The sequence below is a fragment of the Lissotriton helveticus genome, chromosome 1_1 (assembly GCF_964261635.1).
Source record: "Lissotriton helveticus chromosome 1_1, aLisHel1.1, whole genome shotgun sequence".
Lineage (NCBI taxonomy): Eukaryota > Metazoa > Chordata > Amphibia > Caudata > Salamandridae > Lissotriton > Lissotriton helveticus.
In genome coordinates this window covers 1943236022-1943263006 of record NC_136057.1, presented here as the reverse complement: position 1 = coordinate 1943263006, position 26985 = coordinate 1943236022, and the positions used below count along the sequence as shown (strand labels likewise).

Below are 26985 nucleotides of genomic sequence, written 5' to 3'. Positions count from 1 at the left end.
TGACAATGCCTTTTATTTATGTTTTAAAAACCAAAACATATATAAAAAATGGCATTGTCATTTATAATGCCAATAGCTCAAACTTGCGTAAATGCGAGACCTATTGCATTGCAAATGCTTGTTTTTGTTTTAAATCTGTTTTTATTGATTTTTTTCATTCTTTTGCAAGGCAACCGGTGCTTGGAAAGCTGTTTTACAGTAAAAATAGGTTGGGTTATGTTACATGTGTAACCATCAATCGTCAGTATGACATGCATACGTTTGTGTTAGGCGTACAGTTGATAACGTACAATTCCTTCTGTAAGAGACCAAGGATAGCCCCTGGTCTTCGACCAATGTAACACATTATGTGGAATTACCGCTAAATACAATGAAGTATTGTTGCGACAGTTATGATGTTCTGCAAAAGTCCTTCCAGTACATTCACCTTTGGTTTCCGAACAGATGATGTAACAAAGAAAGAAAACAACAACATTGACCGGTCCATATGTACTTATCCCCCCATGCACGCGTCTATCTAGCAATTTCTAATCTGCCTAACATTTGTCCCCTCCTGTCTGTGGTGTCCACTTCTGTGCAGGCATTTAGTTGACTCATATGTGTTCATGGAATATCACAGCCTCCCCTCTGGGGGTGTGTGTGGCTCCCACTACTGGCTCGCAATCCTCCTGATCAGGTCGCCCCTCGGAACCTCCTCGCTCAGCTTGCTGCAGTGCGTGGAGGAAGACATCCCATTTGGTTGCTATGAGTTCTTTACGTAGCCTCAGTGTTTTTCTTCGTGATGAAGGGCAGTTCCCCCCGCTTTGGCCCATGCTAGCAGCGAGTGACGCCACGCATATGTATGCGGTGGGTCCTTCGTTAAAAGTCGCTTAGCTACCACTATCCCCAGGTCCAGAAACCTGGATATTACCTTAGTGGCAGGGGTCCTCCTGAAGTGATGCAGTAGGTATACTGTCCACTCAAAGGGTAGGTGGCGAACTGTGCATGTATGTAGCAGTCTGCCAATTGTGTGCCAATATGGATGTATTCTAGGGCAGCTCCATAGCATGTGTATCAGTTCAGCCCTGGTTCAGCACATCTTGGACATGCCGCATCTGTGCGGTGAAAGTAACGATTGATCGTTGCCGGCGTGAGGTATGCCCTGTGAACAATGTAAAGCTGTATTTGCCTGAATCTCATATTTCTAGGTTGCGTACAAGGCTGTTTAGTATCCGTGTCCATACTTTATCTGCTAGTTTTCGCCCCAAGTCTACGTCCCATTTACGGCGAAGTGGGTCTAAGCTGAGTGCCGCATGGGTCCGGAGAGATGCCGCGAACCAGCGTATAAGGTACCGTCCACGCCGCATGATATGTAAGTACTGTATGGTGAGGTGTGGGCTCAGCTTGGTAGTCATGTCCCCCCCCCCCCATCTGGCTGTTAGTGTAGCTATCAGTGAGCGATGTGTTAGGAATTGTCCCGGTGGGAGCCCTCCGTCCTCCACTAAAGACATATACGGTATGAGTGTCCCATCACGGTACAGGTCTCCTAATGTCTGTAAATCTACGTCTCGCTATTCCGTGAGTGAATGGGACGCAAGTACTGCGGGCCCGCTGGGAGATCCCACTAGTGGTATTGCTGGTGCGTAGGGGATAATGTTTCTGGTGATACATAGACATCTGCAGTAGCATTTGTATGCCACCGCTAGCAGTAGCGGCGTTGGCGGTGTCCTTAGTGGCGGGTTGAAATTGCCTGGCTATTTTTTCCAGCGAGTATGGTGGTAGTGTGGTTGCCGTGTTCTCTCGGTTTCTATCCGCAAGCCAGCGGGCTATCCACTGCAGTTGGGCAGCCAAATAGTAGTGCTCAAAAAATGGTGCAGCAAGGCCTTCCTGGTCGGTAGGCAAGTATAGTTTCACTAGTGCCATTCTGTGTCTTGTGCTTCCCCATAGAAAGTCCCTGAGTAGTTTAGTGAGCGTAACAAAAAAGGTTGCTGGGATATATAAAGGCTAATTGGCGACGTAGTACAGGAGTCGGGGAAGGATCACCATCTTGGCTAGTGCCACCCTGCCAGTGACCGCCAACGGAAGTGTGCTCCAGAATCACATTTGCGACTGGATTGCTGTTAAAGCCCTCCCCAGGTTCCCGTCAAACAAGTCTCTCGGTTGGCGGTATATCTGGATCCCCACGTAGCGGAAGGTGCTCTTTCTCCACAGCACTCTTTTACCATTCAGATTGTATCCTGGGTCTCGACCTCCTTCATGGAAGGCATATATGCAGGACTTGTCAACATTCACTCTCAGTCCAGGGATAGCGGCGAATTCCTGCAAGAAGTGTGCCAATTGATCAGGTATTCTCTCTATGTCCTTCACTCGGAATAGAGTGATACCTGGTGTATTGCATCTCCCAGGGGTATATCCTCTCCTATTGTCATTCGCATTGCCTCCGCTAGGGGCTCTATCTCAAGTGCGAATAGGAGGGGGGATAAAGGGCACCCTTGTCTGGTGCCCCTGCGCACCGGTATAGCATCAGATATGTACGGTCCTAGTCGCACACGGACTGTAGGATTTGTGTACAGCAAGTTGACTATTTGGAGAAACCCCAGGCCCGGATCGTATCGTAATAGTGCTGCAGATTGGTAGATCGTTCTAAACAATCGAATGCTTCTTCCAGGTCTAATGAGACACCCTGCCCTGGGCCATTCCTGTATGGCATCTGTTGCCACCATGAAAAACTGCCTCACGTTCAGGGAGGTGCACCGTGTGGGCACAAAGCTGTTCTGATTGGTGTGGATCAGTTCGGGGACCACTTGTGCCAGTCTGTCTGCTAACACTTCAGCGAGTATATTATAGTCTGTATTGAGTAAGGCTAAGGGTCTGTATGAACCCAGGGCTGTGGTATTCCTATCCGGTTTTAATAGGGACACTAGGTATGCCTCTCGCATCGAGGGGGACAGTTCTCGCTCTACCAGAGTCGTAGTATATAGTGTGTGGAGGCTTTGCACGAGGGTCTCGACGTATGCCTTGTAATACTCGGCTGGTAAGCCATGCAACCCCAGCGTTTTCCCAGACACCATAGACCCAATTGCATCTCCTATCTCTTCTAATGTGAGCGGACCATTAAGTATCTCTTGGTGTTCTCTGAGGCTGTGGGTAGTTGTACGGGGCCCAGGAACCCCTCCAGCTCATGGCTCGGACAGCGCCGTCTAGATTGGTACAACTGGGCATAGTGTTCCGTCATGGCCCTGTGTATCTCGCTGTGCGTATGGCCCCTGTCCGAGTGTGGTTACTCTCTTGCCGTAGCAGCCAGGCAAGCATTCAGCCTGCTCTATCGGCCGAGGCATGTGTGAGCTGTGTGCGCGGAGTAATTATGGCATTTTAATCGCTCCAGTAGATCTGCGTGTTTTGGGCGTAGCCGTTCCAGGCAGCTCGAATCCTTGCCCCGCTTTTCCCCCTCACGTTCGCACCCTAGCAGGTGGGTTTCTAACTTCGCAAATGAGGCAGACAGTTGCCTACGTATGTTCCACGTGTAGCCCCAAACAGTGGCCCCTGATCGCTATTTTAAAGGCGTCCCATTCTATGTGTGCACTGCTCGCTGTACCCTCGTTGAGTTCGAAATATGTGAGGATGGCCGTCTCCAATGACAAACGTAATTCTGGATCTTCCAGTGCAGTTGTTTGGAGACGCCATATGGGTATTGGAGGGGTGTCCGCCTCTATTTGGGGGGTGGTCCGCCTCCCAGCTAAGCTGCATCCACAGGCAGTTATGATCGGAATGTGTCCGACCGAGGTATTCTCTTTTCACAACTAGCTGGAGCAGCAATTGAGAACTCACTAGCCTGTCAAGGCATACATGTAGGTCATGTACCGCTGAGTAATAGGAGTAAATATGTTCAGTGGGGTTTAGAACATGCCATACAGCTGGGAACGCCCAGTGAGTGAGCCAGTCCGTGAGTGTCTGAGCGTTAGACACAGCAGAGGTTGGTGTACGCTGGTGTATCTGCCCTCATCTGCCCTCATCATCTATTACCAGTGCCTCACAGACGAACAGGTTGCCCGCCCTCACCCAAACTAACGCGCGGGTGCGGAGTACACAGTACCGTATACCTGCCCTCTCCAATGCCTGCGCAGTCTGTCTAGTTCTACTTGTGTCAGGTGTGTTTCCTGTAACAGGGCAATGCCTACCGAATGTCTCTGGAGGTAGGCGAGTATTGAATATCGTCGTGTGTGGGTGTATGCTCTACGGTTGACGGTGAGTTTCAGTCTTCCGTCATCCACACACTTGGAGACTTTACGGCTCAGTTGGCTGACTTACGCGCGTTGATCTTGGATTTTGAATTCGCTGACCCAGATGTAATTACACTTAATAGTGTGAGATTCTTTCTATTGTGTACAATCCTTCATTGACAATCTCCACTTTTGGTCTCAAAACGATTATCGTGATTCTAAAGGTAGCGAAATTAAGCATAAAACGCTTTGGGTTCAATTGGCGGCTCCAAAAGCGGGCTTGCCGCTCACACGTTATACATACTCTTGGCCATCATCTTGTGGTAGCACATGTTGTTGGTAATTCCTTGGCTGATGAAGCAGTCAAATCTGCAGGTGCCGCTTGTTCTGTTGCAGCAGTTACAAGGTCCGTGACTAAAATTGATAATTAAATTCTTGCAGATATAGCTGCGACAAAGGATAGGACTATGATCCCACAGGGTTTTACCGCTAAGTACTCTTATCGTATATCACCTGAGCAAGTTCCATTTGCTAGAATTCCGGCAGTTGGGGGTTGGCTGATTCCCAACGAGGACCGTAGGCTTCCATTGATCATTGCCGCGCATGAAGGCATGGCATCTGCACATGCTGGAGTTTCTGCAACAGTGTCTTTCTTGCAGCAGTGTTTCTGGTGGGGTGGTTTGTACAGACAAACTGGTAATTCCGTTCTCTCTTAAACCATCCCCAATGGCACGGCCACCACACACGCAGCTTTACATTTCAAATCAACCATTTTGGTGTATTTATCTAGATCGCTGCGGTCCTTTGTCCTCAAGACACTGCTTATAAACATATTTTGGGTGCAGTGGATTCATGCACTAGACTCCTGTGGGTTTGGCTGCAACGCTCGAAATGTCATAAGAGATTTGCGTGTCTTTGTCTGGACATATGCGTGTGGCACCTTCTATTCTGACCAAGGTCCAGTGTACGCCTCTAGGACGTACAAGGATGGGATGAAGTCCATAGGGGTGCTACTGCAGTTTTCGTCTCCATACCGGCCAGAGGGCAATTCCAAAGTGGAGCGAATGAACCGTGACTTAAAGCAATTTTTGACAGCAAGAGTCTTAAGTACTAGCCGGGGTTGGCTGAATCATCTATATGGGGTTCAACGTGCATTAAATAATCTCCCAAGATCTCTGGGTGGGCGGACCCCTTATGAAATGCTCTTTTGCATCACAATGTTTATGCCAGACCTTGATAGTCTAGACGTTGCGGCAGCTGACGCAACCTTTGACGTAGATAACCATTCTGCTATGTTACAGGATCTACAAAATACTCAAAATACTTTTGCAAAGTCTCAGTTGCACTCGCCAGATGAAGCTGCATTACGGATTCCTGTTACAGGTTGGCTTCCTAGAGTTGGTGATCTGGTCCGGGAGAAGATAGAAAACAAAAAAGAATTTGGTCTATCCTACTGCGCTCCAGTTCCGGTACTTGGATCAAAGGGTACTCGTACAGTAATTTTGCCTCCACTGCCTGGACGCAAGGAGAATCAATACATTTCCATTGAGCATGTCAAGCTGTACCATTTGGCGGATACCGAATAGTAAGCCTAAAACAGTCCCACGGTGGGATGTTCCACTTCCTGGAGTTCCATTGCGACAAGAACGTGAAGTGGAGACCACAACTGATGTGTTGCCAGTTCGGTCATCAACTTCAACTGCTACTCCTCATGATTATGCCTCGCCACAACTGGAGCTTACCGTGGACATTCCTGCTACTACGCTCCAGTCTACTTTTAATGCTGATCAGCCCCCATTGTTTCGTTAAGGTACTAGTGGTTATTACATGGACAGAGAACTTTTCTTTAACTTCATCATCCTCTTCATCTGCTTGAAGTGTGGAGGAGCCCCCAAGTGGTATATGCATTTTATTTTCATGGCTCTGAAGAACGTATCTGGTTTTGTCGTATGGTTTGTGGGCCTCTTTTGCTTGTATGTTAAGTTAGCATGGCTTATTCGAAGTTTAAACGCCATTTTTCCCCCTTTGCTGCTTTTGCACACGACACTTCTTAGCTGTTTTTGCTGACTTAGCTTGGATGAAGGTCTATACATGGGAAACAGGTTGTTTTTCGACATCTCTAGACATACATCGTATCCCCAGTCTGTACAGTGATTGCTAAGCCGCCAAGGTTATCATAACTAACCCTGGGCATAATACTACGCTACGCTAACGGAGCATGCAAAGTTTGTACTAATTCACACTTCGCAAATTTCACGTAGTACAGTACCAAAACAGTGCTTAATCAAATAGCGTAGCAGCTAAATCAACCTCCTCAGATGCTTTGAAAAAGCAATTTTACATGCTTAAAAGTATATAACCAATTCACAAGAGTGAACTTTTACAAAAAAAACATTAGGCAATGAGAGAGCTGATGATTTTGGGGTCCCCCTAACCTAGGGGGAGGACCAAGCAGATGCCTTGAACAGAAAGGGCATAAACAAAAAGCACATTTTGATGAACTTCAGTGGTGGCCCCATCCTCTTAGGACCACCCCAAGCACAGTTATTGGCAAAAAAACAATCCCAACCAAAGGCCCTGCAAAGGATTATGGGACGAGATTAGCAGTGGGCAGTGAATATTATAGTATCTAATATCAAAATAATTCTACAAAGAGCTGCAGTTCACCTAGTCGTTACTAGATGTCCCTCACGAGTCAAATGCAAAGCATTGAAATTATTCTTACATCAAGCTACAGTTCCACTAGTCGTTACTAGATGTCCCTCACGAGTCAAATGCAAAACCATTGAAACCCTTTCATCAAGCATTTGCTATTGACTTGTGAGGGACATCTAGTAACCACCAGTGAACTGCAGCTCTTTGTAGAATTATTTTGATATTGGATACTATATAATATTCACTGCTCATCCCATAATGCTTTGCAGGGCCTTTGGTTGGGAATGTTTTTTTGCCAATAACTGTGCTTGGGGTGGTCCTAAGAGAATGGGACCACCACCAAATAGTTCAGTAAGATGTGCTTTTTTTGTTTTCAAAATATCATCAAATGCAACAAAAAGCAGTTCAAAAGCAGATTCCAAAATTTCACACGATGGTGGCTTTATCCAAAGGAAGTTTATTCACTTTCTTCGTGATGCAGTGAAATTGAACATAGGAGTAAAGGAGCTTCACATCAGCATCCAATAAATTTAAAAATCCCAATGCATTTCGGGCGATACAGGATAGCCCTTCATCAGGGGAATCTAACAACATTGGAAAAGAATAAACAAAATTCAAATATACACGAATGTACACTGGGACTCAATACGAACAGAGGCGAGGCCATATTATCTGGTGTAGTTCAAATCCAGGCAGAAAAAGGAACAAGAAAGAAACTGTAAACCTTGTGTGCCTACCCAAACTGGGTGGGGAAAGGAAATGACTCATCAGTGAAAGAAGTCAGAGAATGATGCGCAAGACCACCAATAGGGTGGACCCAGGTTGAAAAGACAAAGCTAGCAGCCTAAACCGACCTACCAGGTGCAAAACACAAGGGAATCGAAACGGATATTCAGTTGGGTCTCAAAAGACTACAGTAACCAAAATCTGCAAAAGAAGGAAAGGCTCAATCATCCAAAAAGATTAAATATTACCCAGAAAGGTGGTAGCGTGAAAACCTAAGACTTACTGATAAACAGAAGTCCCGGAGTTGTGAGTCCGGAAACACTCTGGGAAGTGAAACAAACGAGTTATCAAAGACTATAATGGTAGGGCAAAGCCTATAGAGAAAGTATAAATATGAAAATATCAAACTGTACACTCACCAGCAACTGGAGGTGCTGGCGGCTACATAACCATTGGACCGTTCAGCTATGGGCAGATTCGGAGCAGGCGGTTAAATAATGGGCTCCTATGGAAACCATACTAAAATCAATGACGGAATCAAATAGCGGGGACCAGCTCAGATGTCACATTACTCGACAAACCGCTTACCGTGAGAGGAGTCAGAAGACAGGATTCCAAGAATCGATGACACAGTAAGTGCTCAAACGCCAGCAACCGCAGTTGGCAGTGCGACATGGGACCCATGGATAAACGTACATAGAAATAAACAGAGGACTATCCACGACGAAAACCGTGGCGGCCATCTTGAACAGTGAAAATAAAGCGAAGCCAAAAGCCTCCAACCCAAGAGTGTCACAGAGTGAATGAAAAAATGTGAAACAGCCACAGAAAAAGACCGAGTAGTGAAAATAAATAAATGCTCTGGTTGAGAACTAATATCAGTCAAATAGACAACATTCGCAAAACAATTGTAGTACAATGTAACAGAACGCATAGTACAAACAGGATTCATAACAATGTTGATCGAGCCAAAAGAACATCATCATGCAAAGAACAAACAGATTCTTATGACAATAGCATAGAAAACAAGGCATACAGAGTATAAAAATCATGTCAATGCTGGATAGATTGAACCTCATACAACAGTTGGCATTATAAAAAACATGACAGATCAAATTTATCATTAAGCCCAAATGGTGACAAGGTTTTCAGGAACCAAATCCAGTATGCCTCACGTTGCAATAAAAATTTAGTAATGTCCTTATCTGGCGATGGTTTTTGCTGCTCTAAGACCCCAAACCGAAACTGTGCTATGGTATGTCTGTTGGTATTCCAATGTACAGCAATGGATGAGTTGGCGTTATTCGTTCTGATACGACTTTTATGTTCAGTCATCTGTGTGCGGAGATTTCTCTCCGTTTTGCCCACGTAATAAAGATCACATGGGCATTTGATGAAATATGACATGTTGACTATTACAATTGGTGTTATGTCGTAGATTGATCTTTTTACCAGAACGAGGATGTGCCAAAGAATTGCCAGTGATGGCATTATTGCAGTGAGAACAATTTCCACATTTGGATAGCCCTTTGGCCAAAGCAGTGGATTTTTGGGGTGATTTATTCAATAGTTCTTTAAGATTACAAGATCTTTTATATGCAAAGATGGGTGGATCCGTAAACACCCCACGGAAATCAGGTTCTTTCTGCAATAAAGCCCATCTGTCAAGAATGCTAGCTTTAACCAACTGCGAGTGAGTAGAATAGGTGGAGACAAAAACTTGTCTGTTAGGGTTTATGTTTTTGACAGATTTCTTAAGGAGATCCGAGCTTTGCAGCATCGACATCCTAGCGACTGCTTGATCGACAACTGTAGGAGGATAACCTCTGTTGAGAAATTTATCTCTGGCTTTGTGGATCGTCTGCATGCCCACCTCGGCGTCAGACGAGATGCGTTTAATTCTCAGGAACTGAGAAAAAGGTAAGTGTCGTTTAAGCGACCAAGGGTGGAAACTCTGATATAGTAGCGCATTGTTGCATCAGTGGGTTTCTGAAAAATGGACGTTTCAACAGTAGAAGATGACAAAGTAATTTTTACATCAAGAAAATTGATACTCTTGGGTTCAATCTGATGTGTAAACTGAATTCTCGAGTTAATCTGGTTGAGGCCAAGTATCAGCTGTTCAAGATTGCTGTGTGACCCATGCTACACCAACAAAATATCGTCAATATATCGACGGTAAACAGTCAAGTTTGTACTCCATTCAGGCTTGGAGAGAATATGCTCGGTCTCAACCTTAAACATAAAAATGTTCGCATAGCTTGGGGCTCCTGAAAAGCCCATGGATGTACCATTCGACTGCATGAAAAAACGATCTTTCCATTTAAAGTAGCAATGAAAGAGACAAAAATGGAGAATTTCAAGAAGAAATACTCTGTCAGCTTGAGTAACTTCATGTCTGAGCAAAGCCCATTCTACAGCTTCTAACCCCTCTAGATGGGGGATTGATGTGTACAAAGACACAACATCCACTGTGCATAGCCATATTTCATCATCAGCAGGTATGTGTAGATTTTGCAAAATGTTCAGCAAATGGGTGGTATCCTGAACATATGATGGACATGATTGTACAATATGTTGTAGGAAAGTGTCAAGATATTGCCCTAAGGCCTCATGAATAGACCCACACCCCGAGACGATCGACCTCAGTGGAGGATCACTTAGACTTTTGTGAATCTTGGTGCCAGCACTTCTAAGGTTTCTTTTTTGTCAACCAGCCCGGCTGCAAACCAGCCGCCTATACAACCAACCACAGAATATGGCCTGAGGAATATGATACCAGGCTGGAAAGAGCAGAACTCTCACCATACACACCACAAACTATAATAAATGGGGAAGGACTTGAGGTGCACTGACCGGCTCTCACGGGGGATAAAGAGCGGAGCAGCTACACTCTCAAGAGGAGAGATACCCGGCCCGGGAAACTATTCCGAGCGGAGCGCTCTCTCGCAGCAGGAAAAAAGGAATGAATAAGCCCAAACAGTTTGTCTGAGAGCAGGGGCTCTGTACAGGAAAAAAGGACGTTCAGGAAACACTTCACGCTCTTGGAAAGGAGATACGGGGCTCGATTCTCTGATAGGGAAAAAACGCCCTCCAAATGGTATGGAGATTGCAGGGCGGGGCACCAGAGACCGACCGGCACAGAGTGACGCTCACCGGACTGGAGGATCTTTTCAAAGATGCGGGGAAATACTCTGAAGAATGGCAGAGCACTACCAAAAGGAATTAACGTCCAGAAACAGAGACGCCAGGAATGAAACAGCGACTGCCGAGGAAGAGAGCCTCTCGTAACCAGAAGTAGGAAGAGGGCGTGGTACCGGAACAGTAAGCCAAGCAATGGCTACGTTCCGACGCGCCTCTTTACGTGCACAAGGGAGCGTCTACAATTCTCAGGCTGCCGTGGTAGTTCTGCCGTAGGGATCGTGTGTAAGGACATAAGGGGAACCTGAGGAGAAGAACGCATGTCAAGGTCTTCCAGTGCGCCCGAGCCTCGAATTTCTAACAGGAACTATCCAGAGTGGTTTTATACTTTTTTTTTTTTTACTATATTGTTTTACAAGCGCTGAGCTGTGAGTGTCCTGTACTGCAAAGTTACAAACCTGACAGTTCGAATTTCTGTAATACAATACTATGCATTATGAACCATCAGGTTTCGATATCGGAAAAAGAGGATTATTCATGGATGAAACAAAAAGTTCAATTACACCCTAATATTCCAGTTGGGTTAAAATGTAATTTGCTGACTATTTTGCTTCACATCTGATCGGATATTGCGCCTGTGGTTGTGGCATTGGTCGTAAAGGGATCTCATGTGCTGGGGAATCTTTGTCCCAGCCCACCTGATTACGATACACAGCCTTCGCCTGGGCCAATGCCCATTACGATGCATGATCATGTTTAGCCTCCTCTGGCACGTAACGCGAAAAACTCGGAAGTATCACGTCCTCCCCTGCGAAGAAGCCAAAATGAACAGAGGTAGCCAATCTGCCTCCACCAGTAGTATGTCCTATGAAGAGGTAAGAGTGTCCAAAAAGATACCCCAAATTGTACGTTCTATGTCACCCTCAATTTGAAGGACTATTTCATATACTCTGTCTAGGGGCGCAACTCGTGTATCAGCTGTTTCTACTGTAATGAAAGTGTCTGTTGCTCTCACCACCAGACAAGGACAGAGTACCTCCCGTACTATGGTAACTTCCTCCGCACTGTCGAGGAGGGTCACAGCCCATCTTCAATCGAGGAGCCGGGTTCTCACCGTCTGAGGCATATTTTGCTGTTACAGCTGCAACTGTTTTCTTCGGAAACGGGGCTCTAAATTGAGGTTGTCCTTGCAGTTTGGCTTTAACATCAAACTGGCGGGGCAGATCCCGTCGCTGCTGCACGGTCTTGCCTTGTCTATGATACTGTCGCTCCCCTCCACCGCACTGTTGATCCGACGAGTCCTTAAAGGAATAAGGAGAGTGAGGATCAGGCACCTGGAACCTCTCACGGTGTTTAGAGCGGTCTTGTAAATCATATTTACGCTCAAGCTTCAGGTGTCGGTGAACAAGCACGCGAGTTTGAATAAAAGATCTAACCCCTAAATTATTTAGACCCAAAATTTTATAGACTTGTGCAATTATTCTTGGTAATTCGCGCTGTTGATCTGCTGGTGCTACTTCTAACTTATTACGCACCTGCAACGCTATAGCCTTACCTTTTATGTTTGCAAGAATCAAGTCGGAGACTATAGGAAACTGATTCACCAATCAAGATGAACCAGCCCCATGTTCATCTTGAACTTTCTTTATAACTGCCGGCAGGACGATTATGGAGGGGGTGCCGAAGCAAAGTGCATTCACTGCTGCAAACACCGTCCCCCACGTAGTGCAATCTGCTACGTTCGGAATAAGGCCTTTTGTCAAACTCATTGTAAGGATCCTGTGTTTATCCACAGGGGGAAGTATTGGGAAAAACAGCCTTGAGTTGCTCAAATTTGTCAGCTAACCAGAACGGTAAATCATCCCTACTCTGAGGGTGTTTCCCCATCGCTGAATTAATCATGATGGGGCTTATTACCATACCTCCATGGGCCGGTTGCTGTGGAGGGGCCCCAGCCTGAGCCGCTTGGAAATTGCGAGACATCTATTGTATCAAACACCTGTGTATATGGACTAATGTTTCATGTAATTGACGCAGCTCTGCGTGAGGTACACCACGATAATTAGGGTGTGGTGTGTATCCAGCCAAAACGGGCCATGTGGCTCCATCAACATAAGGGGCCTAAACGGACTGCAGTAACAGCAGGGCTCGAAAAATCCAAAAAATTGTACTAGTCCTGCAGGACTAGTACCTTAAAGTCCTCGACCTAACTGTAACCTACTTGACCTCCGTCGCTGAAAGCGGAGCAAATGTGACAAGATAACAAGATAACAAGATTTAAAGGCATCATTATTGTTCATTAACTTTGTGAGCAATAAAAATGCCTTTAAATCGTGTTATCTTGTCACATTTGCTCCGTTTTCACAGACAGAGGACAAAAGTTGGTTTGTTTTCCTACTCGGCAGAAAGGGCGAGTAGGACCTAAAAGCAGCTCGACCTTGTTAAATTTAGCTCGACTATGCGAGCGGTCGAGTGAAATTTTCGAGCCCTGAACAGGGTGACAAAGGGCACCATTAAACCACATATTATGCTCCCAAGCCATCAATGGAACTTCAAGTAAATGGTATGGATGATAGTCTCGGGGAACATTAGCATGCACATAGTCTTTTTTTTTTTAACACATTTTATTAATTTTATTCAGGAAGGGTACAGAGTATCATTAGCCACCACCGACATCCTGCTATCTTAGTCCAAACTCGGCCCCATCCCCTCATCAGCCCTCTCAATTACATCTTGTAAATCTCAGTAGGCCTGGCCGATTCCAGTTCACACCTTTACCCCTCTCCATATAAACCCGACATTACACATTTTGGTTACAAAGTTAACTTCCCATCCCTCCCCACCCCCACCAGTGTGTGCAGTAACATGCGAATCTCTAGCCCCCTTGCCTAATGTCGCCATACCGAGAACCAATCAGAATCAAACTTGTGAGGGTACTTCCTCCTGTCCAGCCCCCTCCGCCTGCTCATCCGCCGTACATCGATCTACCAAGGACTGTACAATCGCTTCCCATGCATGTGCCCCTTCCAATGCCTTTTCGTTATTCAACCTTCGCGCCTGTTGATACCTGACAGTGCTCTCGCTATGTGCCCATTTCTGTAATTCCGCCTGCCATCTTCTGCCACTAGGACCCTCCTTACATTTCCAGTGCCTTGTAATTTCTCTTTTAGCTAATATTAAGCCCAAGTCAATGAATCTGCTCGTCACCTTAGTCTTAAATGTATGTGGAAACCAATGCAATAAGCAGGTGGCTATATCAAAATCAATTGGCCTATCCGTGACCCCCTCCAAAACCTCCCCTACTTCAGCCCAGTATGCTGCTAGCCTCGGGCAACCCCACAACATATGCTCCAGCTCTACCTCCACCCTCGCAGACCGGGGGCACGCTGCGTCTTCTACCTGAAAGTATTTCTTGATCTTGCCCGGTGTTAAGTACGCCCTATGCAATATATAGAAGTGCACTAGCTGAAATCTAGCGTTTCTCGTGCTTTTCCATGCCCTTCTAACTATTTGCCCCCACGCAGCCTCCGGTATGGGCTTCCCACTTGATTCTCAATGCATCTAGCGGAGGCAGCCCTTCATTCAGCATCCTAGAATAAAGACAAGTCACCGCCCTGAACGTCCCCGAAGCCATCACCACATACTGGCACGCTATCGTCGTCACAGGTTCAGCCAAGCCACTTTTCCATTATTTCTGAAGCGCAGCCACAGGCGCTGCGTGGAGTAAAAACCCTCCGCCGGACAGATCATACCTCTCACATAACACCTGATAGGGTACCAATACCCCGTTCTCATACAGGTCTCCAACTACCTGGATCCCCGCCTGCTCCCAGTCCAATAACGGTGACCAATCCTCCCATGTGGTAACGCTGTAACCATCCCAAGCGGGATCTCGGACGCATAGGGGTGCAACACCCCCGCTCTCCGCTGCAAGCGGTTCCAACACAACTGCAACGTCCTTTCCTCCAACGAAAGATCTCTAAGGTCCAGCTTTTGCTGCATAACTATAAATGATAATACATGCCGCGGTATGTCCCTGCCTCGCATTACATCAGGTCCCCTGAATTCCTTGGCTATTACCGGTGTCAATACCTGCAGCTGAGCTGCCAAGTAATATAACTAAAAATCAGGAACCGCCAACCCGCCCTCTGTCTTTGGGCGCATCAGCGTTGTCTGTGCTACTCTCCTTCTGCCTGAGCCCCACAAAAAAACAACTACCAAGGACTTCAGTGTTTTAAAAATTGAACTTGGGATCCAAATTGGGAGCGTCCGAAAATAATATAATAATCTGGGCAGGGCTACCATCTTTAATAACGCTATTCGACCCATAACGGAAAGCGGCAAACCCGCCCAAAAGGCCATACTGCTCTTCTGGGCTCTGACATCTCCCTATATTGCCTTCTAATAAGTCGCCGACCCCATGATAAATATGAACCCCCAGATATTGCAAGCAGGATGGCTCCCACCGCACCACTCTAGATCCTTGACTCTGTCTACCCCAGCTCGCATCGGGAACAAGCAGGTTTTAGACCAATTCACACCCAATCCAGATGAGGAAATGTGTTCATTTGACCGACATCATTTTTACCAGGACACGATTGCTTTTTCATTGCCATCTCGTGTCAAACACTTCCACACAACCCACCTGGTAATTTTCTGCTGATGCCTGAGGAAATTCTAAACTGACACGACAAAAACCATCTTGCAGCCTGCATTTCTGCCCAGGAACTGTTGCACACCCAACCCCCCCTGTTCTTTGCAGGTCAACTGAAAGCCACAAGACACTCACACCCTAAGTGAATGATTCATTTTCCATCTCCTGCTCCCAGCCAGATAAACATCCTTTACACAGTGATCAGGTTATCTAGACAATGATCTGACTGCTGGACTCTAATCAGGGTAAATAAACAAATGCCTTGAAAGACCAGGCTTTGATCAGACAATTGACCTGAAAGAAAGATCCCTGATCAAAGCAGAGTGGACAATGCTCTGTGTACCAAGCCTTGACCAGGTCACCACCTACAAGCATAGAGTGGACAATGCTCTGTGTACCAAGCCTTGACCAGGTCACCAACTACAAGCATCGCATTGATCAAGCTATCAACTACAAACACTGCCCTAATTGGACAATGGACTGACAGCCAAAAGAATGGTATGAGAAATGTATAAAAGGCTTGTAAGCTACAGAGTAAAGTAGCACCCTCCTGGGTTTTGTCTCTGACTAGCTTGGGACTCTGTTCCATAGCCCGGGCTATTGAATACATCTGGGTTCCTCCTGCAGACGAAGGCTCCTGTGTCTCCTTTTTGCTAAGTATGCAAGGTATGGAAGACTAGGGCGGTTCCCCCGTCGCCGAGACCCAGTGAGTGGGTTATTACGGTTCTTCACAGACAAACTACCAAACAACAACAAGCTCGCCACCCCATCCAACGCAGCATCCGCGTCCTCCAGGAACATCAACAGATCGTCCGCATACAAAGAGATGTAGTGCTGGTCGCCACCGCAACGCAGGCCTCCATAGTACTCTCCCAGCCTTGACCTGGCTGCTAACGGTTCTATAGCCAAGGCAAACAACAATGGGGAAAGCGAGCATCCCTGTCTCGTTCCCCGGGCTACATTATATTGAGGTGAAATCAATGGCCCAACCTTATCTCTAGCCACCGCAGAATTGTATAACACCCCAGTCCAGGTCACAAAATCCTCCCCTACTCCAAAGCTTCCTAGAGTCTTATATAAATAGGCCCATTCCAAGCTATCAAATGCCTTCTCTATGTCTACCGATAATACCATGGGGCGTGCCTCCCCTGACTGAGCCGCATCCATTAACTGTAACAGCCTCCGCACATTAGTCGCCGTGTTCCTCGTCGGGATAAACCCTGCCTGATCCGCATGTACCAGAGTCGTCATATGCTGCAACAAACGCATCGCCAGAATCCTGCTCAGGATTTTGTAATCAGTGGTCAGCATCGAAAGTGGGCGATACGATGCAGGATCCGTCCCTTCCCTCCCTGGTTTCAACATCGGTACAATCAGTGCCTCACGCATTGAACTAGGAAGCCTCCCGATATACTTCTAACAGCCGCGGAACCAGGAGGTCCATGTATTGCCTGTAGAATTCCACCGGCAGCCCGTCTACACCCGGCGTCTTACCCCGGGCCATATGCTTGATGGCCACCCTAATTTCTCCCAATGTTACATCACCGCCCAGACATTTAGCTTGCTCCTCTTCCAATTGCGGAAGGGGCAATCCCTCCAAGAAGGAATACATATCGGAGCCATCCGCGCGCCAAGCACTCCTATATAATGCCTCATAGTATTGTGAGAACCGCTCTAGAATCTCCTGTTGTGTAAACACCTCTCTGCCATCACCAGTCTCAAGGGCTAATATGGAGGAACCCTGCTGCATCGGGTTGGCCAACCAAGCCAACAAAGACCCCGCCTTATCGCCTTCCAAGTGCACTTTCGTAAGGTAGGTCTTATAATCAAAACAGCGTAATCTCTCCACCTCCACCGCCACAGCTTCCTTGCTAATTCAGCCTGTTTCTCAGGACACCCCGGCCTTGCCAGCTCCACTGCCCGTAAATGGCTCTCAGCTTTTTCCACATCCTGCACCAATACTTTCCTTACTCCAACATGCTTGCTAATGCAAATCCCCCTAACTGCCACCTTAAAGTCGTCCCACTCCAGTGCTCTAGTGGACGCCGTACCCGCATTTTCATTGAAATAATGTACTATCCCGTCCTGCACTTCCCTCTGAAAGACCGGGTCGGCTAAAGTTTCTGGGCACAAGCGCTAAGTGGGGATAACGGATTCCGTCACTGCCCAGCGGACCCTAATCATCAGGGGATTGTGATCCGAAATGGTCCGGGCCAGAGTGTACTATCGAAGGAGCTAACCGTGCAGAGCACAGCATCGCATCCAACCTGACATGTAAGTCATGCATCCCAGAATAATACGAGTAGTCCTGGTTGCGAGGGTGCTGTAGTCGCCAGATGTCTATCAGGTCCCACCTTGCTTGCCACTCCCGCCTAATTTCAGCTAATTTAAGCCCGGGGAATCCCCTAAGGGCGGTTGTGACCTATCTAAGGAGACATTGACTATAGAATTAAAGTCCCCACCTACCAACACTGAACCTGTGAGATAATGAGCCAGCTTGCCGGATAAATTCTCAAGGAAACGTGCCTGGTCTATGTTTGGTGCATACACGCTACAGATTGCTATATGCCTGCCCTGCAATCGTCCCGTCACTGCTACAAACCTACCCTCTTGATCAACAATCTGTGTCAGCATTTGAAAAGGTACCCCCGCTCTTATCCATATCAGCGCTCCTCGTGCAAATGCGGAGTAGGTAGTACTAAACACCTGACCCCGCCAGTGCCGCAGAGGGCCTGCCCTTCCGCTTTAGTAAGGTGCGTTTCCTGTAGTGGTGCTATGTGTATCCCCCTCCTAATTAAATATGCATGGACCTTATGGCATCTTGTCATTGTATGAAGCCCCTCACATTCCATGTAATACACCGTAAATCAGGTAATGCCCCCATCGGTGCCCAGCAAAGTACGAGTCACTATTTGCCTTACTATACACACACTGGTCACCCCATGAACCCCACTAACTCCCAAACTACCCCACAAACCCTCCCTCCCAAGAACAGGACCTAGAACAAAATTGCTAGCCCCCATCCAAACCAATGCTACCATCATCACACAACTAAACCCGGCAGCAGCCACTACCGGCATGCCTTAAGGGCAATGAGGGGTGCTCGGTGCCAGCCGGTACTACTCAGCTAATGAGCACACTCCTCCCCTGAAACCCGAAGAAATGCAATCTACCCCCCCCCCCCCCGCCAATCCACCGTCCGGCCAAGAGGCCCTTGCCCATCCTCTCAACAAGTTGCAGTTGTAAGCGGGAGAAAGGGGGAACCCCCCCCCCACATCCCATTCATTGGACAAGTCTCTCTTACTGCGGTAATGTCCTCAGCATCAGCTTCTAGTGCGTGCATCTCCCATCCGAGGCTGCAGCCCTCACTCATCCATCATCCCGTCTGCTGTTGATGGGGTGACCAACGGTAACTTTATGCTGTCCCCCTCTGAGGCCTCCGCGTCCGAGCCATCATTGCCCTCCTCAGAACCGGACTGTCTTTGGGAATGAAGCCCCCTGTCCTCCGATAAGGCCGATACCGCTGCCAATGCCTCCTGCCGTTCCACTTCAGTCAGCGAAAGCGATGGTCTCTGCAGGTCCCGATTCTGGGGTCAGAGCCTTTGTGATTTACGCCACGGGTGGCCCCCCGGTCTCTCCAAAGACCCTCGAGTCTCTCTGCCCTTCCCAGCACTATAGGCTTCCAACCATTCCCACGCTTCTTCTGGAGTTTTGTGGAAGCAAGTTCTGCCATCCAGCACGATTCGCAACTTATCAGGAAAGAGCAAGGAGTACTGAATGCCTTCCACCCTCAGTTCCTTTTTAACTGCGGATGATCGGCGCCGCTGAGTCTCAAAAGTGTAGTCCGGAAACAAATTGACCTTGCTGTTACCCACATGGAAGGGGCCATTCTCGCATGCTCTCTGGAGAAGTAGATCTCTGTCGCGAAAGTGCAGCAGGCGTGCCACCACCGGTCGAGGGGCCGTCCTTGTTGCGGCGGCCGTCCGGGGACCCGGTGAGCTCGTTCCAACGTGTAGAATTAAGACAGCCCCTCCGGCGCCACCACCGACTTCAGCCAATCCTCCAAGTAGTGGATCATGTCCGTCCCTTCCGCTTTCTCAGGCAGCCCCACCAGTCGGATGTTGTTCCGCCGGTTTCTCCCTTCTGCATCCTCAGCGTGTCTCTCCAGTGCCGTTATCCTGTCTAGGGCATGCGTCACCGTGGCCTGCAATTCTTTGTGTGCCGGTTCAACTTTCGCGATCACCCCCTCCACTTGTTTTACTCTATCGGCCAGTTTTGAATGGTCCGCTCTGAGGAGCCCAGGCCCGTTGCAACTTGAGCAATATCCTGCTGCAGCGCAGCTCGGGAGTCCGCAATTGCCGCCAGAATTTTATCCAGTTGCTGCTGCAGCCCAGGGTCACGGGGCGCCTCCTGCGCCTGCTGGTCACCCTGGTGTGGATGTTCTGTGTCCGAGAGGGTGCCCCCATCCTTCCCCCCCCCTGGGTTTCCCCATGGCCAGGGGCTCCAGTGTCCCCACTCACTTATCCGTCTGCCCCGCAGTTCACCGCTCCTCAAGCAGATCCCAGTTGCGCTCGCTCTGCGTCACTGTGCAGGACCACACTCCCTACCGTATTTCCCTGCGCGTTCAACCAACCATCCAGTATGTAAAGGGGAGCTGGAATTGTCCCTCGCCGGTACCAGTGCTGCTATCCAACTCTCTGTGCAGCTCCTCCTGCCTGTGCACCTCCAAAACCGGGCCGCCACTCCAGTGTTCAGGTATCTCCGTCGCTGACCCCCAGCGCTCCCTCTCCCAGGCAGTCAGTAGGATATTGCCTCTCACCAGTGTTCAGCCCCAGCTCGACCCTCACCGCCGCTCGCTCCAAGATATTATTCTTGCACTCTATGGGTTGGGGGCTGCAAGCATCAACCCGGTAAGGGCCCAACCAGGTCACAGCACGCCTCGGCTCCGCTGGCCAACAAGTTAATCCACCTTCCCTTCCACTGTGGGACCCTCGGGCAGCTCCGACTCTCAGCAGGGGGGCCCAGCAACTACTATCCTGGCTGGCCAAAATATCCCCAGCCTCAGGTTTGTCCGCATCCGATCGTTGTGCCCCCCACCAGTCAGGGCACCTCCAGCGGTCTCCAGCACAGCTCCGCAGCAGGGGTCCAGGTACCACTCCCTCAGCAGCAATCCAATAGGTATGTTCCCAGTAGAGAGGGCACCAATGCGATCCCCCTAGCCTTCACCCCAACCAGGGGCCACCGTTCGCTGCCTCCGTTCAGGCCTCCCCTCCCGCACTGGCTCGCAGACCGCCGCGCCCCCGGGGGCCCGACACCTCTGCTACAACCCTCGGACCCAGGGAGAGCAGCAGTCCACTCACCAGGAGCAGGGGTCACGACCCACGCCTCCTCAGGTTGCCGCCGCTCGTCGCCGTCCCCAGGCCTGTGATGCGGTCCAGAGCAGCTCCCAACGCCGTCACAGAGCTCGCCTGCTTCGCCGTCCCTCTCCGGTCAGCCACTACCGCTGCCCAGCGCCTCCGGTCCACCGCTCACAGAGGGCTCGCACTCCTGCAACTCCTCGCAAGCCCAGGGTACCAAGGGCAATCCACGAAACGTCCCTCAAGCAAGGGGCACAGGGGCCATTACCAGCCTCGCTGATCCGTCTTTGTCTGGCGCCGCCGCCATTTTGCGGGTTCACACTCGGACTTTAGCGCCCTATCTCCCAGCCCCCAGGCACCTCGCCTTCGCGCCGCCAGACACCGGACCAAACCCCCGAGGGTCAGGGCAGAGCACAGGTCCTGCGGTGTTGGCGGGGGGGGTCCCGGGGCAGCCGAGATCAGGATAAAAGCGGGTTCCTCGGCCGGAGCGACACGCTCACGCCTCCGCCCGCATCGGCTTCCAAGCCACGCCTCCAGCATGCACATAGTCATGAAAGTAATTTTCTGCCCCATCCACCGCTGGAAACGTAACCCACAAATAGTAAACTTCGAAGCGATAAGCCCGGTTCACTTTCACAACAAAGACGAAGTCTACCCCAGCAACAGGAACCCCATGTTGCATCAAATGAGCAGTATCCACCACACGATTATGCAATTGCAACAGCCATAATTAAACCGTATTAGAAACAAAGAAATAATGGTAGTGCAATACCTGGCTTAGAATAACAAAAATGAAAACCTTTTTAAAACTCAAGCTTGAATAACCTATACAATCTAATATAGGAGGTTAAGCCCATGCACCACAGACTTCTCCGGTAATTGGTGAGAGGGTATTGTGGACAAGCACAGCGCTACTCAGGGGTATCGGACCAAACGTTGGTGGTGCCATGTTGCAGGGATTCTGCACCTACACAGAACTATGCACAGGAATATAAGATGTTGGTGCATAGGGGCTATGCCTTTCTACCACTTTAGTGTCCACGAGCCTAAGACCAACTAGCTATGGTGTCTCATTCGCCCCCTCACATATGGCGAAACTAATGATTAGAGAACACAACACTCCCGGATCTCTTAGGAATCGCAGTAACAAGACCCACCCTTTCGCCAACACTCTCGTACTTGTCCACAGTAAAATGTGACAGAGTCACAGAAATAGTTCAAAATATTTATTTTAACTAACGTGCTCTAAAATGCATTATACGTGCCACAACAAGAGTAAATATGCAAAACACAAATATAGTTAGCATTGCAGCAAGGCCATTCATAACAAAGGGAGACGTCATTATACAAAGACTGTGGAGTAAGGACTATAGTGCCTAGGCTTCCTCCCCGTGGATAGAATAGGTGGTATTATATAATAAAAGATCTCTGGGCTTTGTCAGCAGACCCCATACCTTAGGACATAGATCGTCTTTATACATCAAAGGTGCATGTTGCTCTGCTCCCTGGAAAGGTCCCTCTCCAAGTGTGTCTCACCCAAGCATGCATCCCCATCATGTCAAAAGTATGATTCTTCAGCAGGACCAGCTGCGTGGGCATGTTTTGTCTAGGTGCTAGGGCCTGACCAGAACAGAATAACAAGAGGCATTGTTTATCAACCATGTACACATTGTTCAGACTAAACTCTGAGAAAAGGCATAGAGCGAACATAGCAGACCGTTCTCATGTAAAGGCATAAACAGTCGTGCAAAAATAAAGGATTGTAGTAACGTGCGCAAAAACAGCATCCTGTCTTCAAGACTCATGCTAACTTAAAGCTGTCTACGATGTTCCTAGCAACCATGTGACAAATTATTAAACCGGTCAATCATAACAATGTAGTCAATGTGCAATTCCTTAACCGCATGCGTGCGGGCGGAATTCCGCCCGTACGCTGGGTTTTTAAAAATCGCACTTTACGTGACGAGCTGGGCTCGTCATGAGCGTGCGAGGAGGCTACGCCATGACGAGCCCAGCTCGTCATGAGCGTCGAAGGGGTTAAACAGTCCTTGAGGTCGGGGTATTGTGGAAGCAATTACCTTAACGGTGGGACTTGGTAAATACAGCTGACACACTGTACAGGTGTGAATGTACATTGTAATGATCTCGTGTAGGTTGGGGACAAACCAATCTTGGTGTAGTTGGAGGGACATGTCTCTGGCAGTATGTGAAGGAAGATGTAACTGGTTTAGAGCTATCAGTAACAATGCTTGGGGCATGGCAGGCTTTCCTTTTGATATCTGTCTATATATTACATATGTTCCTGTCTGTGTGCATCCTCTATCTTCCCACAACTGTTTCTCATGCTCTGGGGCACTTTCTTGTATCTCTCTATGAAGGAGGTAAGCTGTCTCAGTGTAATGTCTGGATGCATCCAAAGGATCCAATAGTGTTGATGTGTCACTAGCTACCAAAACTGTGGTGTGTGTGTTACTAAGGGGGCGTTTTGCTGTATCTTTGGCTGCCCAATCAGCCAAGGCGTTTCTGCGGGATACAAAATTCTGTGCACTGGTGTGGGCTGCACACTTCATGACTGCAACTGCATGTGGCAGTGTTAAAGCGTGTATGAAGTTCTCCAAGAGGGGACGGTGCATGACGGGACTTTCATCAGACTTCAGGAATCCACGTCTGCTCTACCCCATGATGCTAGAGTGCACTGTTGTGGTAACATAGGCTGAATAAGAGTATACTGTTATTGTTTCTCCTTCCCCTTGTTTAAGGGCTGCCACTAAAGCTACTGATTCAGCAGCCTGGACTGTATACTGAGGTGGCAATTTTATCTGTTCTATTATCTGTAGTGTGTCTGAAGATTCATGCTGCATCACTCTGAACACTGCAGCACCTTTATGTCTTACATCTGTATCCTGGTCTATTATGTTGAAACTCATCCACAAAATATACAACGCTACCCAGAATGGGGGCTTCTGTTGCTTGGCTACACTCATCTGGAGTTTATGTGGCACAGTACTGGACATCATCATCTGTGTCTGAAATGGGGTGTGCAAAGAAGGTAGCAGGGTTGCCTGTGTGACATTTAACTACCTTCAGGGATTGCAATGATATTTCATATCCTGATACTCTGTGTTCGTGTTATTTTAGCTTTCTGAATTATTGCCAACACTGCATGTTCAGCATACAGCATCAGAGGTGCATCCGTGACAATGGGGGAACGTTTCTCGACTGCAAAAACAGCTGTTGCTAGCGCTTGTTCACAAGGGTAATGGCATTTCAGGACCGAATCAAGTAGGACACTAAAATACGCAATTGGCTTGTGCCTAAAGGATAGGTTTGTGTGAGGACAGCTGTCATCACCCGGCCATTACAGTGGCAAAAAAAGGAAAAACTCTTTATTGTAATCTGATGTGTCTAACACTGGTGCATTTGTTATCTCGGTTTTTAACTTGTTAAATATTTGTTTAATCTCTAGTTCATGTTACCTTGGTGAAAAACTTAGGGATCAGATTAGACTCAACTCTGTCCTTCGAACACCACACTAGAGGGATTGCAGGCAAATGCTACGGCATTCTTAAGACTCTACGCAAGACCCTAGACTCCCTCCCTGCAACTAGTAGGAAAACTCTGATCCATGCCCTCGTAACCCCCCATCTTGACTACAGTAACTCACTATATATGGGTTTGAGCAAGAAAAGTCTTCAGCATCTGCAAAGTGTGCAGATCGCAGCTGCTAGATTGGCACTTAACCTGTCTAGAAAGTCCTCAGGGAAACGTGCCTTAGCCATCCTCCATTGGCTGCCCATACGAGAGCGCATTGTATTCAAAACAATGTGCCTGACTCACCGCATTGCCCAAGAGAAAGGACCAATATATCTCCAAAAATTACTGACCAAATATCAACCCAAACGCCATATAAGATCCCTAGGCTGTATGCTCTTTCAAGTGCCCAGAATTTACCGGGCGCGAATGGGCGGTCGATCCTTTAAGTACCTGGCCAGTAAACAATGGAACTCTCTACCCATTGAACTCAGGATGGAGCCATCAGAGAAGATCTTCCGTCAAAAACTAAAAACCCATCTGTTCCCGAAGCTATGAGTTTCCCCCTCTGCCTTCCAATTTTCTATTCTTTCCCTCTCCCAGTAGCTGCCCAGTCCTTTGTTCATACAGCGCGGGGACACACTGTTTCCTAGTGTAACCAGGCGCTATATAAGTTGCTTTTATTAGTATTATTATTCTGTGGTTTAGGCTGTTTGATAGATGCAGGCAGTGAAGATATTACAGTACTGTAATCAGAAACCCATTGTCTGACATAATTACATAAGCCCAGGAACTTCTGCATTCCTTTCACTGTCTCAGGCTCTGTCATCTGTCAGATGGATGCTGCCCTTTCGGGCATAACTCGGCGGTTGTCCCAAGTATTGGACTTTTTCCTGACAGTACTGCAATTTGTCCCTATCCACCTTGTATCCTCGTTGAGCAAGTGTGCAAAACAGGGACACAGTGTCTTTTCTACATTGTTCTTCTGCTGGACTACAGATCAGTAGGTCATCAACATACTGCAACACTGTGCTATCACTTTGAAAATTGGTGGGGTCCTTCTTGACAGTCCTATTAAAGATACTAGGGGACTTGCAGTACCCTTGAGGTAATCGAGAATGGAGGTACTGAGAACCGCGATCAAAAAATGCGGTCAAATAGTGACTGTCTGGTTGGAGGCGAATGCTAAAGAGTGCATTCTTTAAGTCCATGACTGAAAAGTATTTAGCATCTTGTGGTACATTGGTGAGGATATGTCAAAAAAAGGGGGGGAGGTGGATCAGATGAAGATCCAAGGGCTCAAATTACCATTCACAGAAATTGGAGAATGGAAGGTCCAGCCAAAGTCAGAGCCCCAAAGGACAGTGACAAACAAAGACAGACTCGGCTGTTCCTAAAGGGTAAGGGAAAGGAAAAGTGCGGTGACAGGGAAGGTAGAGGTAGTGCTCATTGGAGTGCTACCCTGGATATCCAATTTGTTGGTTTTAATGGCCTCACACACCCTTGCGAGTGTCATGCTTCATCATTGGCGTTTGCTCCTCGTTGGACAGGCGGTGCAATGTCCAACGGGCTCACCTCAAAGAGGGGCTCTTTGGCGGAGATCTTTTTACCAACTGCCTATGGGTGAAGTGCGGGTGAGGGGCCAGGAAGGAAAGGATAGTGTAGATACGTGGATTAAAATGTGGCACAAGGTACCGGAGATCAATTTATTCTGGTGGTCCCCTGCCACAAGTAAAAACAGTGGGGAGCCTATGGTCGCAGGAAATTAGGATTCCAAGTCACGATCCAGGACTACATTACATATTGTGAGGTCAACATGTTTCTCGCCTTTGCACACTGGCTGCGATTCTTCAGGACCTAATTAGATACATCTATCTCTAGAAAAACATGACCTGATTTTGTGTCAGTTAATATTTAGTTGTACTACCTGTATGGGACAGCTCTTGCCTAGGGAGACAAAAGAAATTGTTACCATAGTTCAGTGACAACAAGTGCCTTTTGTGACCGTGAACACGCAGTGTTGTTGTGGGTGAAGTGACATAATAGCAGTGACATACTAGTGATAAGTGGTGACCAGTATGTATAGACTTATATCATAATTCAACAAAACACAACATCCATAGATTAAAACCAGAATTTAAGGTTAAAAATTATGAAAAATAGCAGCAGTTTCTTCAAAGTCTTAGGTCCACAAACCTATAGTAAGGGTAACATGTTACTCACCTAAAGGTCAAGGTGTATAGGTGTCAACAGTACCCAGTAGGTTTAACATCAAGGGGGGAGAACCATAGGGGTTTAAGGCTAAAAAGGGGAACAAGCACAATAGCAGGCTGAATTGAATCATTTTCCTTATTTCATTACTCAAACAGTCGCCTACTGGTGTTGAAATGAGGAGGAAGTAGCCGGCTATGAACAAGAAACACTGTGTCCTCACTATGTATGGATGGTTGAATAGCTTCGTGAGCCTTGTTGCCAATATGTGCTGCTCGCTGTTAAATAGTTGATACCAATGTTTTGATATTCAATACAGACAAAAGTAAAGCTTCACTCGCTTATTGGGAGGGTTCCCCAAAGTAAATACATTAGGGACTAGTATCATGAACAACCCATAAAATGCCTGTGAATTAGAATGAGAGAGATTGTGTATAATCCCCATCTTTAATTAGCTAAGGGTGCTTGAGGCGCTTAAGTCGCGTGTCATCAGGCACCACTCAACAAAGTG

General features: G+C 47.7%; 1 protein-coding gene and 1 pseudogene across 3 annotated transcripts in view; one reads left to right on the top strand and one right to left on the bottom strand.

Annotated features, from left to right (window-relative positions):
• The window catches only part of TDRD5 (tudor domain containing 5), a 1858625-nt gene that overhangs the window by 12193 nt on the left and 1819447 nt on the right, over positions 1-26985 (top strand). The window lies entirely within an intron of this gene.
• LOC144766093 (uncharacterized) overlaps positions 1-26985 on the bottom strand; it is a 37780-nt pseudogene that overhangs the window by 4337 nt on the left and 6458 nt on the right.